The following is an 18,611-nucleotide window of genomic DNA, read 5'->3' as shown; positions in this document are numbered from 1 at the left end:
TTCGTCCCTATCAAACAAAATACAAAATATATTTTTGTTGACCTCTGTCAATCATCCCGACAAACCAACATGGTTTTCCAGTTGTGAATACAATGTATCCCATGCTTAGTCCGAACACCATTCCACATCCATAACCCTTCAGCACTGCAAATTTCCAACTGAATGCTCTTGTTTTCGGTGTTGGCTTCAATTTGACATCATTACTGCAACTCTTTGACAGTGGGAATCCACATAAACCCAAATTCCCATTGTAAGAATCATTTTCAAAAGTATCAAATTGATTGCCTTGAGGAATAGGTCCGACAAGATAATTATGAGAAAGGTTTAGCATCTCTAAAAATACAAGATTTTTTAGCTGTACTGGAATTTTTCCTTTTTGCTTATTCGATGAGAGATCCAATGATTCAAGCTCTGACAAATCGCCAAAGATGATGGGATAGGACCTGTTAAACTATTGTGAGAGAGGTTGAGGACTACTAGTGAATGAAGTTCACCAAGTGCCTTAGGAATTTCCCCCATGAATTGATTGCTCGAAAAGTCGATTACCGTCCAAGTGGTTAACATTTCCTGAAATTCTGTTTCCAACCCTTTTGCTGTAAAAGATACACTTTGAATATAATACGCAATTCCATCAGCCGATGCATCGATCATGTACTCTGGCTTAACTTTCTTTTCATACCCTTCCCTTATGGCATGCAAATTTTCAAAAAATTTCATCGGTAAGTATCCACTGAAGTGATTGTGAGAAAGATCAATGACACGTAAATGAGTGAAGGAAGATGTAACTTTGGAGTTATCTAGACCATAAAATCTATTCGATCTCAAAACAAGAACCTGTAGCTGATCCAAGTTTCCTAACCAATTTGGAAAAGTGTCACTTAAATTGTTCTTTCCACATCAAGAAGTTTCAAGTCTTTGCAATTACCCAAAGATTGTGGTAGTGGTCCTTCTAATTGGTTGTTGTTGATCTCAAAACCTCTCAAAGGACAACCTTTAGCAAAATTTTCAGGTAATTTACCATGAAAATTATTCTTTTGTTGATCAATGTATAAGAGAGAGCTCAAGTTTCCAATACATTTTGGAATAGTTCCACCCAAATTATTATTAAACAACTTGAGACCTTGAAGGGAACTCAAGTTGCAAATTGAGGAAGGCATGTCTTTAACTAAATTGTTCTCTGAAACACATAATCAATGCAATGAAAGTGGTGCATTTGGAAAGCGTACTGGGAGAAAATAAGGAATAAATCTAGGTTAGGAGTTTGAAGATTATATGAAATTAAAAAAAATGCAAATAAACTATGTTTGTGATGTAACGCATGCAAATAAAATGCATATGTCAACCATTTAGCCCACAAAATCTTGCCATGTCTAAGTGCGTGGCTGCACTATTAACCGGACAACCATAAGTTGAATTAGAAATTCTATTGGTACGTACGTAACAATATAGGAGCACACTATGAAAAAAGTAATCACTCCATCTGTCTCTCTCCGATTCCCCCAAATTCTTTGTCTCTATATGACTTTCATAAAAACTAAAAGAAAGAGTTTTGAGTTTATTGTATTTTATATTAAAATTTTAATTTTTTTATAGTCAGAATATATATGATTTTAATTTCAAAAGTAAAAAACAAAAAATCATGAAAAATGATTTCCAAATATATAATATAACATAAACATAAGTAAGAAATTTTTTCGATGTTCAAAAAGAAAAAGAAAAGAAAGACGGCGTTAGGTCATAAAAAAAAAACTTGTATAAAAAAATGAAAACACCAACAGTTATGTGATCCTATGGTAGAATATATTGAGCCTGAAGTAATAAACATAATAATGCAGAAGCAATTTATCGCAATTAACTCATAGTAATAAATAACAAACAATAAGCAATAACGTAGAAAAAATAAAGCATATTAAGATTTACATGGAAAACCCTCCAATATAGAAAAAAAAACCACAGACCACTAAAAAATTCTCCACTATCAACTAATGGATGTACAAAGTTCTTCTCTAGCTAAAACTAGAACTAATCAACACTTAGAGAGACAATTGGAGAAATCTCACCAAATAGATGACTCAACAAATATATTCTGAATTTGTTTCTGGAGAGCTTCAAACCCGATCTTCACCGTTTAGAATGTGGAACTCTGAATCATAAATCTACAGATAAAGTTTTAGCTCAATCAGATCACGGATCAACTTTCGTTCAACCAACTCTCCATTCTCTTTTTTCTTTCTATTTTGCTTGGCTTTTCTTCTTTCTCTTCTTGGTTTGCGACACCACCTTAAAACAGCCCCACCTCTTTTTATTAAGTAGCTAGAGCTCTGTGTAAAAAGAAAGACTAAGGCCCATTGCCTTTGATTGGTCCAAAACCAATTACATGGGGCTGAATCCCATTTTCCTAACAATCTTCCCTTCAAACCCCATTAGGAGGAGATTCATCACCATAGTAGTTTTATTTGGAACTTACCTTGGCTAAGGAACTCATTTTGATCAAGTTTTTGACCAAGTTATTGTAAAGCTCAAGCTTCTCTCTGAAAAGTATCTTAGTCAACATATTAGCTACATTCTTATCAGTATGAACTTTTTTTAATAGCATCTATTGTTCCTTAATCATTAAACATAACCAATGATATCTAACATCAATGTACTTCATTCTAGCATGGTACATAGCATTCTCACTCAAATCTAAAGCACTCTGGCTATCACAAAATATCATATACTCTTTCTGATTCAACTTTAATTCATGAAGAAAACATTTCATTCAAAGCATTTCTTTACCTGCTTTGGTTGCTGCAATAAACTCAGTCTCTGTAGTTGACAAAGTAACACACCTTGGCAACTTAGACTACTAAAACACAGCTTTTTCTGCAAAAGTGAACAAATAACCTAAAATAGATTTTCTACTATCAAGATCACCTATCATGTCAGTATCAGTATATCTTTCTAGAACTGGTTGTGAAACTCCATAACTCAAGTACATTTTTGAGGTACCCTTAAAAAATCTAAAAATTCATTTCACTGCTTCTTAATGAACTTTTTTTAGATTAGAAAGAAATCTACTCATTACACCAATTGCATGAGTAATGTTAGGCTGTGTACAAATCATAAGATACATTAAAGAACCGATTATAGAAAAATAAGAAATACTAGAAATAGTTAGTTGCTCTTCTTTAGACATCGAACAAGATTTTTTACTCAGATGAAAATGGTTGGCAAGTAGACTGCTAACTGATTTAGCATGTAGCATGTTGAATCTACTAAACACCCATTCAATATACTTTTTCTATGACAACTACAGCTTTTTAGCTCTCCTATCTCGAATAATGTCCATACCGATAATCTACTTTGCTAGACCTAAACACTTCATGTCAAACGACTTAGACAATTGTTCTTTCAACCTGCAAACCATACCAGCATCTTGACTTATAATCAACATATTATCAACATATAATAAGAGAATAATAAAGTTACCATCAAAAAATTTTTAACATACACATAAAGATCTGCTACCATTCTTTTATAGCTATGACTCACAATAAAAGAATCAAATTTTTTGTACCACTATCGCAAAGCTTGTTTCAAGCTATACAAGTTTTTCTTTAATTTACAAACTAAGTGCTCTTTCCCTTTCACTTCAAAACCCTTAGGTTGATTTATATAAATGTTCTCTTGCAAGTCACCATGCAAGAATGTAGTTTTAACATCAAGTTGCTCAAGCTCAAGATCTAAACTAGTTGTTAATCTCAGTATCACTCGAATGGAACTCATCTTCATAATTGGAGCAAAGATCTTATCAAAATTGATACCTGATTTTTAAGAAAAACCTTTCACCACTAATCGAGCTTTATAACTCACTAGCTTGTCACTATCCTTTTTCAACTTCAATACCCATTTATTTTTCAACAGCCTCTTCCCTTTTAAAAGTTTAACAAGATCATAAGTACCATTTTTTTATAATGACTCAATCTCTTCTTTCATTGCTTTTAATCAATGCTTTCTATCTGGAGTAGTTTGCACATCTTGAAAGCGCTCTAGCTCTCTTTCACTAGTAATTAAAATAAAATATAAACTTGGATACCTGATAGATGGCCTGTGCTCTCTAGTAGACCTTCTAGGCTGAAATTCTATACCACCTGATGCCAAAGGTAGCTCTCTCTGCTCAACACTCTTAGGTAGAGATGATTGCTCTTTCTGCTCAAAATTGATTGCATCTGGCTCATCACTAATTATGGCTGGCTCATTCATATCCCCAAGTTCTGTTTTTTACTCATTTTTATAATTTGTGGCTTTTTTCTATGGAACCCCTATCAGTGTTGAAATATCATACTTAACAGTAACCCATGTAATTTTTTCATTTTTTTCAAGGTTTACTATTTTTTTTATTATGAAAGACCGCATCTCTGCTTCTGACTGTCTTTCTCTTCATTGGATCTTATACCCTATAACTAAAATTTTCATCATCATATCCCATAAACACACACTGTGTAGCTTTATTGTTGAGCTTTGACCTTTGCTCTTTTGACGCATTCATGAATGCTTTATACTCGAAAACTTTTAAATGAGAATATTAAGCATTTTTTTCTATCCATACTCTTTTTGGAATGTCAAAGCCCAAAAAAACTGATGGTGATCTATTAAACAAATAATAAGTTGTATTGACTGTTTCATCCTAGAATGGCTTTGGTAATTTTATCATCCTCAACATGCATTTGAATTTTTACATAATGGTACGGTTCACCTTTTTAGCTACACCATTATGTTACGGTGTTTCAAGTTCTGTCATCTCATGTTTGATCCCATGCTTTGAACAGTACTTTTTAAAGTCTTTGGATGTGTAGTCTTAACCATTATTAGTCCGAATACACTTCAAAGGTAACCTATCATCATTTTCACCATGGCATGAAATTTTTAAAAATATTGCAATACTTGACTTTTGTTTTTCAATATATACACCCAAGTTTTACATGAAGCATCATTAATAAAAGTAACAAAATACCTTCTACCACTTAATGGCTCAACCTTAATGGGATCACATATGTCAAAATAAAGCAATTCCAATCTATTTTCTTTTTTCTGAGAACTCTTATGAAAAGAAACTCTACGATGTTTACCAAATAAACAATAATCATATGAATCGAGAGATATACCTTTGGTCAAGGGAATGAGAGACTGTCTTGCCAAAACTTGTAACTCTTTCTCAATCATGTGTGCCAGCCTCTTGTGCCACAAGTTTGCTGAAGCATCATCCTCAATGGTATTTACCTAGTTGCCATTCAATTGCATTCATATCTTATACATTGTGCAGCATAATTTTTCTCTTACAACTATCATAGATTTTTTGAAAAGCTTTCACTGTCTATTCTTTTGTTGACTCTTATATCCCTCCTTATCAAGAACATTAATAGCAAGCAAGTTCATTCTCATATCTGAAATGTGTTTGACATCCTTCAAAGTTAATATGTAGCCTGTACTAGTTTGTACAATAATATCACCAATCCTAATAATCTACAACATACTCTTGTTTCTCATCTTGGTGTAACCAAAGTCTCCTACTTTATAAATTGTAAATAATTCTCTCTTAGAAACACAATGATATACAGCTCAATGTCAACTATCCACTTAATGCTGAGATCACTAATATGATTACAATTACCATGTGTACAAATCAAAGTAACTGAATCACTATCTGAATTTACTTCTGTAACATTACCATTATCTGAACTCTTGCCTTTCTCATCTTTTTGCTCTTGTTTCAAGATTTTATAGTGTCATTTTATATAACTTACTTTACCACAATGAAAATACTTTACTTTATCTTTAGACTTGGATTTGTGTTTAGACTTACCATGATTTTTTGAGTTTTAACCTCTGCCAATGTTTCTACCCTTGTTCTCTAAGACCAGAACTTGATTCCCAAGGTCTACATATTTTTGACTTATTTTTTCATTAAGCGTACTATTCTTTACTATCTCCAATGTCATTTTGTAATTAGAGCTGAATTAATAATAGTCACAACTAGAGTATTCTAGCTGTCTAGCAATGAACCTAAAAGAAATAATACCTTTATTTCATCATCTATTTTAAGCTCTATAGTAGTCATCTAATTAAATATATCTTGAAAATCACTCAAGTGCTCTGTAATAGATCGTCCATCTTTTCACTATAAAGTTATAAGCTTTTTAACATACATAACTTTATTCATACTTGTTTTTCTCTCATACAATACTATCAATTTTTCTTAAACAATGTGGACATTTGCCTTCTACACTACATGATGAAATACGCTGATATCAATCCATTTTTTGATTATAGCCAGCATCTTTCTGCCTAACTTCCTTTAGCTTTCATATTTCATATCTGTTGGTTTAGCCGAATCACCTAATACTGGCTTATATAAATCTTTGCAGTATAAATGATTTTTCATCATAGGCTTCCTAAATGAATAATTTGATGCTGTCAATTTTATTATGGAACCTGTATCATCCTTCATGATCTCAAATATAATTTACTTCTGTTTTGAGCTACTTTTGTATCGTTATCTCAAAAATAATTTTGCTCTGATACCACTTGTTGGACTTGAAACAATAAACACAATAACACAGAAGTAATATATTACAATAAACCTACAACAATAAACAACAATTAACAATCACCAACATAGAAAAAATAAAATATACCAAAGATTTACATGAAAAACCTTTCAGTATAGAGGAAAAAATCACGAACCACTAAAAAAACTCCACTATCAAATAATGGTTATACAAAGTTTTTTTTAGTTAAACTAGAGCTAATCAACAACTAGAGAGATAATTGGAGAAATCTTACTAAATAAGTGACTCAACAAATATACAATGGATTTGTTCTTAGAGAGTTTCAAACCCGATCTTTACTTCATAATGTATAACTCTGAATCATAAACTTATTGATAAAATTTCAGCTTAATCGGACCACATATCAACTTTCATTCAACCAACTTTCCCTTCTCATTTTTTTCTCTATTTTTTTTGTTTTTTTTTTGTTTGCGACAGCACCTTAAAACAGCTCCACTTTTTTTTATTAAGCAACTAGAGCTTTGTGTAAAAAGAAAAACCAAGGCCCATGGCCTTTGATTGGTCCAAAACTAATTACATGAGGCTGGACCCCATTTTTCTAACAAAATATTATTAGGATTGACTCAAAATTCTATAAGAAATGTATTTGAGACTCATTTTTAGATTGATTAGACATTGTTAGATGGACAAAAAGATTTGTAGGAGAAAAAATTTAAGTAGAAAGGGATTATTGATAACCAAATTTGTATGTTTATAAATAATGAGAGCCTTTATAAGATTAGGTATGAGAAAAATATGTAAAAAAGTTTAGAGTTTTATTTGATTAACACCCTATAAGAATAGAGTAGATTGAGATGATCTTTATGGATGTACTTGTTTGAGTTGAAAATACTTCATAAGATTAAAGAAAAATAAAAGCATCCATATAGGTATAGTATGCCACATGGGTATACAATTGTTTGAGTTGAAAATACTTCATAGAATTATAAGAAAATGAAAGCATCCATGAATATAGATTATGAATGTTGATTGATATGATTGTATATTTGTAATTTTCTACAACTAATAGATCTTTTCTCTCATTCATGGACACACCAAATAATTGGTATTAAAGCAAAGGTTTGAGGCATAGAAAGCAGCAAGCCTAGAAGAGCTTGATTTAAGAGAAGAGTTTGAGTTTATATTTTGATAGATTGATTTGCAAGAAGTGTGAAAATACACAAAGAAGATGATTAAAAGAATTCCATTGTGGTTAGAGTCAAGTATGTCTAGCATGAAGATTAATGATTTGATAAAATTTGAGTTAATGTGGATATTGTTGTGATTGACTTGAATCCCATAAAAGATTTATTTGAGATTTTTTTTAGATTGATTAGATATTATTTGATGAATAAAAAGACTTGTAAAAGAAAAATTTTAAGTGAAAATGAATTCCTGATAAGTAAATTTATATGCTTATAAGTAATGTCAACTTCTATAAGATTAAATATGAGAAAAAAATGTAAGAGACTTGCAGTGTTTTATTGGGTAGACATTCTATCGGATTAGAGGAGATTGAGAAGGTCTTTATGGATATATATGTTTAAATATTTGTAAGTGGATTAAAAGAGATTAAGATGATCCATATAAACATGTATGCACATATGTATGTATTTGTTAGATTGAGAATACTCCATGGGTAGAACTATGTTCAAAGCAGAAGTGGATGGGATCTAATAATTAAGATTAAATTTTTGACAAATTCAATTACCAAAAAAAAAAAAAAAAGCTTACCGGTCAAGTTGCTCCTGTCGATATCCAATACCTCAAGTGAAGTCAAATTGGCGACTTCTATGGGCACAGTCCCCTTCAATTGATTATTAGCTAGGTATATACATTCTAACTTTTTATATTTGAACAAACTTGTTGGAATTCTTCTAGAAATTTGACTCCCACTCAAATCAAGCCATCGTAAATTAGGAAGGCGATCAAATATATCCGATGAGAGATGACCTACTGAGAGCTTGTTGAATCTAAGTTCAATTACTTGCAATGAAGAAATGTTGAAGAGTGATGAAGGAATGGAACCTGAAAGCTTATCATTATTATCATAGACGTCTTTTAAAAAAATTATTAAAAATTAGAATATATGAAACATAAAAAAAAGAAGGAAATGTAAGTCTTTAAAAAAGGTTAATGTAAAAGTGAGAGAGTACTACATACTTTCAAATATAAAAAGGCTGAAAATTTCAGATAAAATGACCAAATGTATAAGACATTTAGTTTGATATATATAAAATTACGACATGAAATTGAAATTAAGACAAAAAATGTAAAGATGATGTTAATAAATATAAATTTTCAATTAATCACGTATATAATCTTATGTGATGTTCACTATATATCTTAGGCGCACCAAAATATACCTTGAGCTTACCTTCAAATTTGTTCTGGTCGAGGCACAAATGTTTAAGCCAAGTAAAATTCCCAATTTCTGAAGGCATATTCCCCACCAATTGATTAGAAGACAAGTATGGATATTCTAACTCTTTGCACTTGAATAAACTTGTTGGAATTCTTCCAGAAAGTTGACTCCCAATCATATTAAGATATAGTAATCGAGGAAGGTGATCAAACATATCTGGTAAGAGATGACATGAGAGCTTGTTTAATCCGAGTGAAATTGCTTGCAACGAAGAAAGATTAAAGATTGAGGAAGGAATGAAACCTGTTATAAGGTAAGTTTCTTGTTAGTATTTCAGAGATGTCCTTAAAAAAAAAAGAACAGACACATGTTCACTGTACCTTCAGGTTGTTCCCGTAGAGAGACAATTTGTTGAGCATAGTCAAATTTCCGATCTCTATGGGCAAACTTCCCTCCAAAGAATTGTTATGCAAGGATAAATACACCAATTCTTTGCATTTGAATAAACTATTTGGAATTCTACCGGAAATCTGGTTCCATGTCAAACTTAGTGCTCGTAATTTAGGAAGGTGATCAAATATTCCCGACGACAGATGACCTGTAATGAAATTATTAGTTCTAAAATCAACATTCTGCAATGAATAAAGACATTAAAAATTGAGAAAGGTATGCAATTGCAACCTGAAATGTAATTATTATGCAAAATTACCCATTTCAAGTTTGAAAGATTTCCAACTGCTGCAGGAATCGGCCCTTTCAAATTATTGTTATGCAAGGACAACGTCTTTAGTTTTGACAAATTGCCCAGGGTAGATGGGATAAAACCTTTGAAGTTGTTATCATCAAAATACAACCTCTGGAGTTGAGTGAAGGAACCAAACCATGATGGGATTTCCCCACTGAAGCTATTGTTACCAAAGTTCAAATATTTCAACCTACGCAAATTAGCTAACTCAATGGGCAACGAGCTTTGGAAACTATTATTGTGAATGTCGAGCCAAGCAAGGAAAGAAAGATTTCTAACAACGATGTAAGTGTTATATAGCGTAGAGTTTTAATAAAATGATTTTCTTTTTGTTGAATAAAGTTTTAAAAAAGTTGTAGTACTCACTTTTTATAGTAAGTAGGTTTTTTTTGTTTTCTGTATTTTGCAAGCAACTAATGAGAGGATAGGGATAGAAACTAACCATACAAAGTAGAAAAAGACAAGACGTGGAAGCTGTCAACCCTCAATAGTATTTTTAACACTGGAGAGATGGGAAAATTCTACCGCAAATGGCTGCTCATTCAGTGCCCAACATTACGGTAAAGTATGTTGATCTTTGCTTCAATGGTCCAGACATTCAGTTGGAGGACAGAAATGCAGTCTTACAAAACTCAATCTTATGAAAAGCTCTGATTTGTCTGAATGTGACAAAGTCTCTAATTTACTTGTTCATCATTATGGCATTCTTTTCAATTCATCCTTCCAATGCCGGTTATTAGAGGCAATCACGTTGCAGAACAAGTAAAAGGAGGATATAGTCTCACAAAACAGGGTTCAATCTGTTGGGGAACACCACAGCTCTGATATCATTTGTTGGGCTAAAAGCCTCCAATCCAATCACACCAGTGGAAGCAAAATCAAACAATAAATCAAACAAACAAGAGACAACAATTTAACGTGGTTCGGTCCAACTGACCTACATCCACGGATGAGAAATAAGATCCACTAGTTGTAGAGAATTACAAACTTACATCAAATCATCAACCTTACTCAACAATCAATACTCATAAGACACTCTCAATCTCCTCTAGTCCTATGAAGTATTCTCAACCCAAACAAACACAAACCTAAACCCTTGTGCACCATTTCAACATAACCAAACACATACCCATATACTCCCATACATCATACCTATGTGGACCCTCTCAGTCTCCTCTAGTCTACTTACAAATAAACATACACACCCATAAGACGTAGAGCCCCAATACTCCTATAGGGTGTTTATCCCACAAAAATCTACAACTCTCTTACATCTTTTTCTTATACATAACCCTATAAAGATTTCACCTATTTATAACCATACAAATTTGTCTATTAAGAATCTCTTTCCTTTTAGAATTCTTCTCCTGTAAGTCAAACTTGACTATTAAGAATCTCTTTCCTTTTATAATTCTTCTCTTTCAAGTCAAACTTACCTATTAAGAATCCTCTTTCTCTTAAAATTCTTCTTTTGCAAGTCTTCTTATTTATCCAACAATATCTAACAAATCTCAAACAAATCTCTAATGGAATTTGAGCCCATGTTCCCAACACAATCGTCAACCTTGATTGAAATGTAACGTCCAACAAGATAAAAATTCTCGATTGCGGTTAATTTATTATGACTAATCGCAAAATCAAGTTGCGATTGATGTTTTTGTTTTGGACAAAACACAATGAATGTATTGATGAAAAAGCAATTGTAACAGTCACAATAACACCAAAAAAACTTGGATCACAGAATCCAGTCAATGGCGGTGCATTGTCCCAGCTCGAAAAGCTCATCCCATGTCTTGCCTGGACAGCAATGCAGTCTGCAGCCCTATTTGCTGTACGACTAACACAACTCAACTTTACTCCTTCAAACTTCTTCATATAGGCCTTGATAACAGTTACCATTGGCTGGATATTCCAATCAGAACATGGCAGTGCTTCATTGACACTCCATTACAATACTTCAGAATCAGTCTCAATTACCACCATTTGGAATTTGCAATCATAAGCCATTTTTACTACTGCATTTCTAACAACGATGGAAGTGTTATATAGTGTAGAGTTTTATAATAAAATGATTTTTTTTTTGTTGAATAAAGTTTTAAAAAAGTTGCAGTACTCACTTCTTGTAGTAAGTAGGTTCTTTTTTGTTTTCTATATTTTGCAAGCAACTAATAGAATATGTTTAAAGAAAATAAAGGCATCTATCGTAGGATCGAATTATCGTATAAAGCTGATCAAAGCTTACTTGATATTAAACTTGTTAAATGTGTTAAAGTAAAAAAAAATGAATTGGACTTTAACTCCAAAATTCAAGATCTGAATCCAATATGCCCATTTTTAATTATATAATATATATTATATAAATAATAAATACATATATAATATTATAATGTAAACATTAAAAAATATGTTAAATTATTCATAGTTTAAACTTAATAAAAATAAAATACTAAAGATTAAATAAAAATATCATATTTTTAGTTTTTTAGAAAAAAATAATTCGGATGGGTCTAGGTTGTATCAATTAATATTTTTTAATAATTTTGATGGACTTGGCATAATTTAATGCTTGAATTATTGGATAAGTTGGACTTGGGCAAGCATGTACAATGATAATATCATATTAGTTCCGGTTCAGTGCAGTTCATTGGCACATCTACTTCAGAATTCTTCAGAAAAAAAATTCACTTCTCTTTGTTTTTTTATTGATTACAATTGCAAGTAAAAATTTTTATTACAAACTACATAATCACATATTATATTTACAGAAGAAATTAATAAACAAACAAATTAATTAATAAAATAAATCAACATAAAATTAAACAAATTGCCTACATGTGATAAAACTTGAACCCTAAAACTTAAAAATTTCAGAGTTTCCTCTTTTCTATTAAGCCAATATAACGTTCGCCTTTATTTGTTGTTTAATTGACGAGAAAACAATGAAAAAAAATCGACAGCCATTTATCCCTTGACACTATTTATCTATGTTTGTTTTATCGATGTTTGTTTTATCAAACTTGGTAAAATAATTTTAGTGTTTCACTTATACTAAGTTTGTGGATTATAAATAATTTAATTATAGTTTTAATGTTATTAAATATCTTTTACTTTATTTTTTTGTTTATATGAAAACATATTATGTTATGATTATAAATAAATTAATATTAATAATTGAAAATATAATTTTGAAAAAAATTTACTAACGTCTTAATATTTATACTGATACATTTGATCATTGGAATATTTCAAGCAATATTAATAGTAACCAAAATATAATAAAAAAATTAAAACATATAAGTCTGTACTGACAATTTCTAATCATTGGTAAAGGTAAAAAAATTAAAGTATATAATTCTATACTGACAGTTTTTAACCATCGATGTAAGTAAGAAAATTAAAAAAATATAAAACTATACTGACGAATGTTAAGCGTTGGTATAGGTAAGAAAAATTACAAGTCTATGCTGACAGGCGTTAACCGTTGGTATAGGTCAAAAAAATTAAAACATATAAATTTATACTGACAGACGCTAACCTTCGATATAGCTGAGAAAATTAAAACATACAAATCTATACTAACGATTGTCATAATGTCTAGATCCGAGGATCTATCGCTAGACATTGACTTAAGGAGTTGCCACCAATCTTTTTTATCTAGGTGTGATTGGTCACCTAATAAATCTATCTTTTTAAGGAACACCTAAGCTTAAGGGTCCCTAAAAGAATAGGTTCATGTCTACTAACCAGAACATGGTTTGGGAGTTCAGTTACGTGTGAGGAAGGTTATAGCACCCTCACAACGCCCATCGAAAGATGGTACCAGCTTAATTTTGTGTCATCCAATAAGCTTTAAAAATTTACCAAGTAATTAATTATTGAAAATTGTTCTCAATTGACTCTAATACTTTTAGCAGAAAATTGAAAAAATTCCCTCACCTCAAGAGTATGCAAGAAAACTACTGTTCCACTTGCAGAGGCTCCATCGTCGGATTATTTAACATTAAAAAAAATCCAAGAAAATAAAAAAGAAAAGAAATAAAACAAAAAAGAAGAAAAAAATGATTCATTTTTAGATACAAATATTTTTCTCTTAAAAAATTCATTGCTTTTGTACAAGGAAAATTGATACTTTCAACTTTTCCTAAAAAAAAAAACCTTTTTTTTTTAAAAAAAACTTATTTTTAAGAAAAATTGATACTTTCAACTTTTCCTCAGAAATATTTTTTAGAAAAACTTATTTTCAAGAAAAATTGATACTTTCAACTTTTCCTCAAAAATATTTTTTAGAAAGCTTATTTTCAAGGAAAATTAATACTTTCAACTTTTCCTCAAAATATTTTTTAGAAAAACTTATTTTCAAGGAAAATTGATACTTTCAACTTTTCCTTAAAAATATATATTTTTTAATTTTATTTAAAGAAATAAAAATAAAAATAAAAATAAAGATAAAAATAGAATAAAATAAAATAAAAAATACTAAATAATTCTAATCTAATCAACAAATAATAATAATAATAATAAATAAATAAATAAATAAATAATGAAACAAAAAACCTAGGAACGGCTCGGCTTAGCGGCTCGGCTTAGCGGCTCGGCTCGACTCGGCTTGAGGAAGAAAAATGGCTTGGAGACATGGTTCGAGTGTAGGCGGCTCGGCTCGGCTCAACTTCGCACTTGAGTCACACGCGGGTCACACGTGGGTTGGTGCTCGGGTCAGGTCAGATATTGGCAAAACGCGTGGATCCTGTGGGTTTATTAACACAAAAACAACGTCATTTTAGGGAGGGTATATAAGGCTGAAGGTCTTTTTTTTTTTTCAGAATTCCCTTCTCCTCTTCTCTCTTTTCCCTTTTTTTTTCTCTCCCCTTTCTCTAAACAGACAAAGAACTCCGGTTGAATCTCATTGAATTTTGAAAATTTTCGTCGGAATCTAGGTTTTTTATCGGAAGTTCACCGAAAAGCTGGTCGATTTTTGGAAATGGTCGTCGAAAACTGGGTAGCTGGCCGAAAAATTCAACTGGAATCTGGAAATTTTCCAGAAAAAAATTCGCCAAAATTTTTAAAAAATCCTGAAATTGCTTCTGACCCTTCTGGACGCCTTTTTCTTTCTCTTTTCACTCTCTCTCAGTTAATGTCTGTCTTTTTTGTGTTCCAGTCTTTGTAATTCGTGGATCTATTTATAGGGATTAATCAGAAAAGTTTCTGATCAATCCCAACTCCTCCTTGGATTGGGATTCAATCTTTGAATCCAATATGAACTCTGATTGAATCATAAATTCACGGTAGAATTCCCAATTTCCATCCCAATCTCAGTCGAGTAAAAAGAAAATAAAATCAAATAAATTAAAAGAAAATGTTAATAGATAATTAAAAGAAAATAATTAGATAAATAAAAATATTAATAGATAAATAAAAATAATAATAGATAAATAATAATATACAAATAGATAAATAATAATAAATACATATATATTAACAGATAAATAATAAAAAATATATATTAATAAATAGTAATAATAAATAAATAAATAATAAATACACAAGATACAAAATAAATAAATAAATAAATAAATATAAATATAAATATAAAATACAAAAATATAAAATATAAAGTGAGCTTATCCATTTGGACCATGCCCAATTGATCCGGGCCTGGACCAAATTGGGTGTCTACAGCTACCCATCTTTGCACATTTTATGTGAAACAGAAATTACGTAAAGATGTAGACACCCATTCAAGACTCCACTCGACTTTTTTTTTTCATTTTCTTGCATTAAAAATTTGATCAAAACTCCTCTAAGCAGAGGCTCAATGACTTTGAAAAACATAAACAAAGCTCCTCTAATCAGAGGTTCAATGACTTTGAAAAACCTAAACAAAGCTCCTCTAATCAGAGGCTCAATGACTTTTGGAAAGTAAATTACTCCTCTAAACAGAGGCATCACAACTTCAAAGAATAGATTGCTCCTCTAATCAGAGGCATCACAACTTTGAAAAATAAATTGCTCCTTGACAATCATGTCCAAAGGAGATGAAAATCGTGTTTGAAGGAATTTTAGGAGATTATGCCCAAAGGTCTTACAAATCAACCCTGATACCGAGAGACATCCTATTTCAAGGATTAGAAACTTACCTGACAAGCTTTTTCTCAAATTTGAAAATGTCTTCACATCCGTCTTCTCTATGTGGGATGTTGGAATACCCCTACTTCTTGAATTTGTGCACTATATTTTCTTGAATGTAGTATATGCTATGCAATGCATGTGAAATTCAATGTATGCTATGCAAATGTTAGCTAATTGATTCCTATTCAATTGTAGTACTCAAGTTTCTCAAGCTCTTTTCTCGGGCATCACCCTTTATTCTTCAAAGATTAAATTACGTTGCTCTTCTAAGATCGAGCTAGTGTAGCTCTCAAACATCTATTCCACTCACATTCTTCCTGTAAGAAATCTCTTTTCAAATTCAATGTCCTTATTAGGAACTGAACATCTCGATTCTACCTTTATCACTCTTGACTTCTTTAATGTAATGTAAAAATCTTTCATGCCATTATTCATTTATCAATCATTATTTCAAACTCAAAAAGTAAGAATGCATTTGCATATTTCTTCCATTGTAGAGTATTAAGAAGAAAATAATAAGAATGGTTGAGAAATTGTTAATAGAAGAGGTACACAAAGAGTGAAATAGAATATCTTTTATTAGCAAAATGTTGGCAAACTTTGGCCAAGAAAGAAATACAAGGATAAGTATGGGGAAACAAAACCCAAAAATGAACAATCGAACAATCATGATAACACATCTCAAGGTTTTTCTGAAAACCCAACCATCTGATGTACTTAACAACTTAGAGCTCCTCCGAATTTGCTAGTCTCCATGTCAACTAATTTTCAAATTTGATGCCGTATTCTCCTTATCTAAGCTGCCTTTTCAGGTTTTCAACTTAGATAAACCCCTTATGACTCAAACCGCCCTTTTAGGGTTTTCGCCTTGAGTCTTCCTTTTTCTTTCACTTTTTTTCTTTTTTTTTTTTTCATTTTTTCCCATTTTTTTCTTTTTTTTCAAGCATAATATTTCTTCACAGCATCATAATTTATAGGATAGGGTAAATCATCTCCATCCATCTCAGTCAGTATCAACGCTCCACCCGAGAAAGCTCGTTTCACCACATACGGCCCTTCCTAATTTGGAGTCCATTTTTCTCTATTATTGTGCTGGATTGGGAGGATTCTCTTCAATACTAACTTTTCTTCTCGAAAGTAACGGGGTTGAATCTTTTTATCATGAGCCCTCATCATTCTTCTTTGATATAGCTGACCATGGCACAATGCAGTCAATCTTTTTTTTTTTTTATGAAATTTATCTGTTCATAGCATTCTTGAATCCATTCAACTTCTTCCAACTCAACTTCTTTTAGAACCCTCAAGGATGAGATATCCACTTTCACTGGTAGTACAACTTCCACCCTATAAATAAAAAAAAATGAGGTTACCCCAATAGAGGAACGCATTGATGTTCGATATGCATGCAGTATAAATGGTAACTTCTCATATCAATCTTTTTAAGTCTCGATCATCTTCTCAAGAATCTTTTTTATGTTCTTGTTGGCTGCCTCAACTGCCCCATTCATTTTCTGATGGTATGGTGCCGAGTTATGATGCTTGATCTTATATTGAGCATATATTTCTTGCATCATCTTACTATTTAGATTCTTGACATTATCTAAAATAATTCTCTTTGAAAGTCCATATCTATAGATGATCTCTTTCTTTATGAACTTGCAAATTACAGATTATGTTACATTTGCATATGATGCTGCCTCCACCCATTTTGTGAAGTAATCTATCATCATAAAAATAAATCTATACCTGTTAGAAGCCTTTGGGGTGATAGGACCAATGACATCCATGCCCCACATTGAGAATGGCCAAGGTGGTGTCATAACATGTAAAGCAGATGGCGGAGCATGGATCTTATCAGCATATATCTAGCATTTATGGCATTTACGAGCATAGTCAATGCAATCACTCTCCATTGTTAACCGATAGTATCCTGTTCTCATGATTTGTCTCGTCATCATATGTCCATTGGCATGTGCCTCACATATTCCAGCATGTACCTCTTCAATCGTTTTTTTTACTTCAGCCTTACTTACGCATCTTAGTAATACTTGATCACGACTTTTTTTGTACAAAACATTCTCATCCAGGAAAAAGCTCATAGCCAATCTTCGGATGACCCTTTTATCATTTTTTGTTGCTTGAACTGGGTATTGCTGATCCTTAATATACTGTAAGATATCATAATACCAGGGCTTCTCATTTTTCTCCTCTTCCAAATTGGAACAATGAACTGGCATATCCTTAACATCTAGCCTGATGGGCTGAATGTCAGTATTGTCATTAATTCGAATTATTGCACCAGAGTAGCCAATGCATCGGTAATTAGATTCTCTTCTCGAGATAAATGATCAAACTGAATATCTTCAAATTGTTTTACCAACTCTAGAATATACTTATGATATGGAACGAGTTTTGAATCTCTCATCTCTCATTCTCCTTTCAACTGATATATAACTAGAGTTGAGTCCCCAAACACTTTTAATGCTTTCATTCTTCTATCTATAGCAGCTTGTAAGCCTATGACACATGCCTCATATTCAGTAATATTATTTGTGTAATTAAAATTTAACCTTGCTGTTACAGGGCAATATTGTTTTTCTGGAGAAATCAAAATTACCCTAATTCCTTGTCCTAAGGCATCAATAGCTCCATCAAAATACATTCTCCAACACTTTTCTCCATGCTCCTCTTTCTCCAGTTGGCAAATAGTTATTAGATCTTCATAAGGGAATTCCAACCTCATTGGTTCATATTCTTCAGTAGCACGATCTACAAGGAACTCCAT

At 31.7% G+C, this 18,611-nt stretch overlaps 1 pseudogene; it reads right to left on the bottom strand.

The window, feature by feature from the left end:
• Positions 1-18,611, bottom strand: LOC111276296 (receptor like protein 28-like; annotated as a pseudogene).

The sequence above is a fragment of the Durio zibethinus genome, chromosome 25 (assembly GCF_047325235.1).
Source record: "Durio zibethinus cultivar Kanyao isolate XHJ-2024 chromosome 25, ASM4732523v1, whole genome shotgun sequence".
NCBI classification, from domain to species: domain Eukaryota; kingdom Viridiplantae; phylum Streptophyta; class Magnoliopsida; order Malvales; family Malvaceae; genus Durio; species Durio zibethinus.
This window is presented reverse-complemented; position numbering and strand designations above follow the sequence as displayed.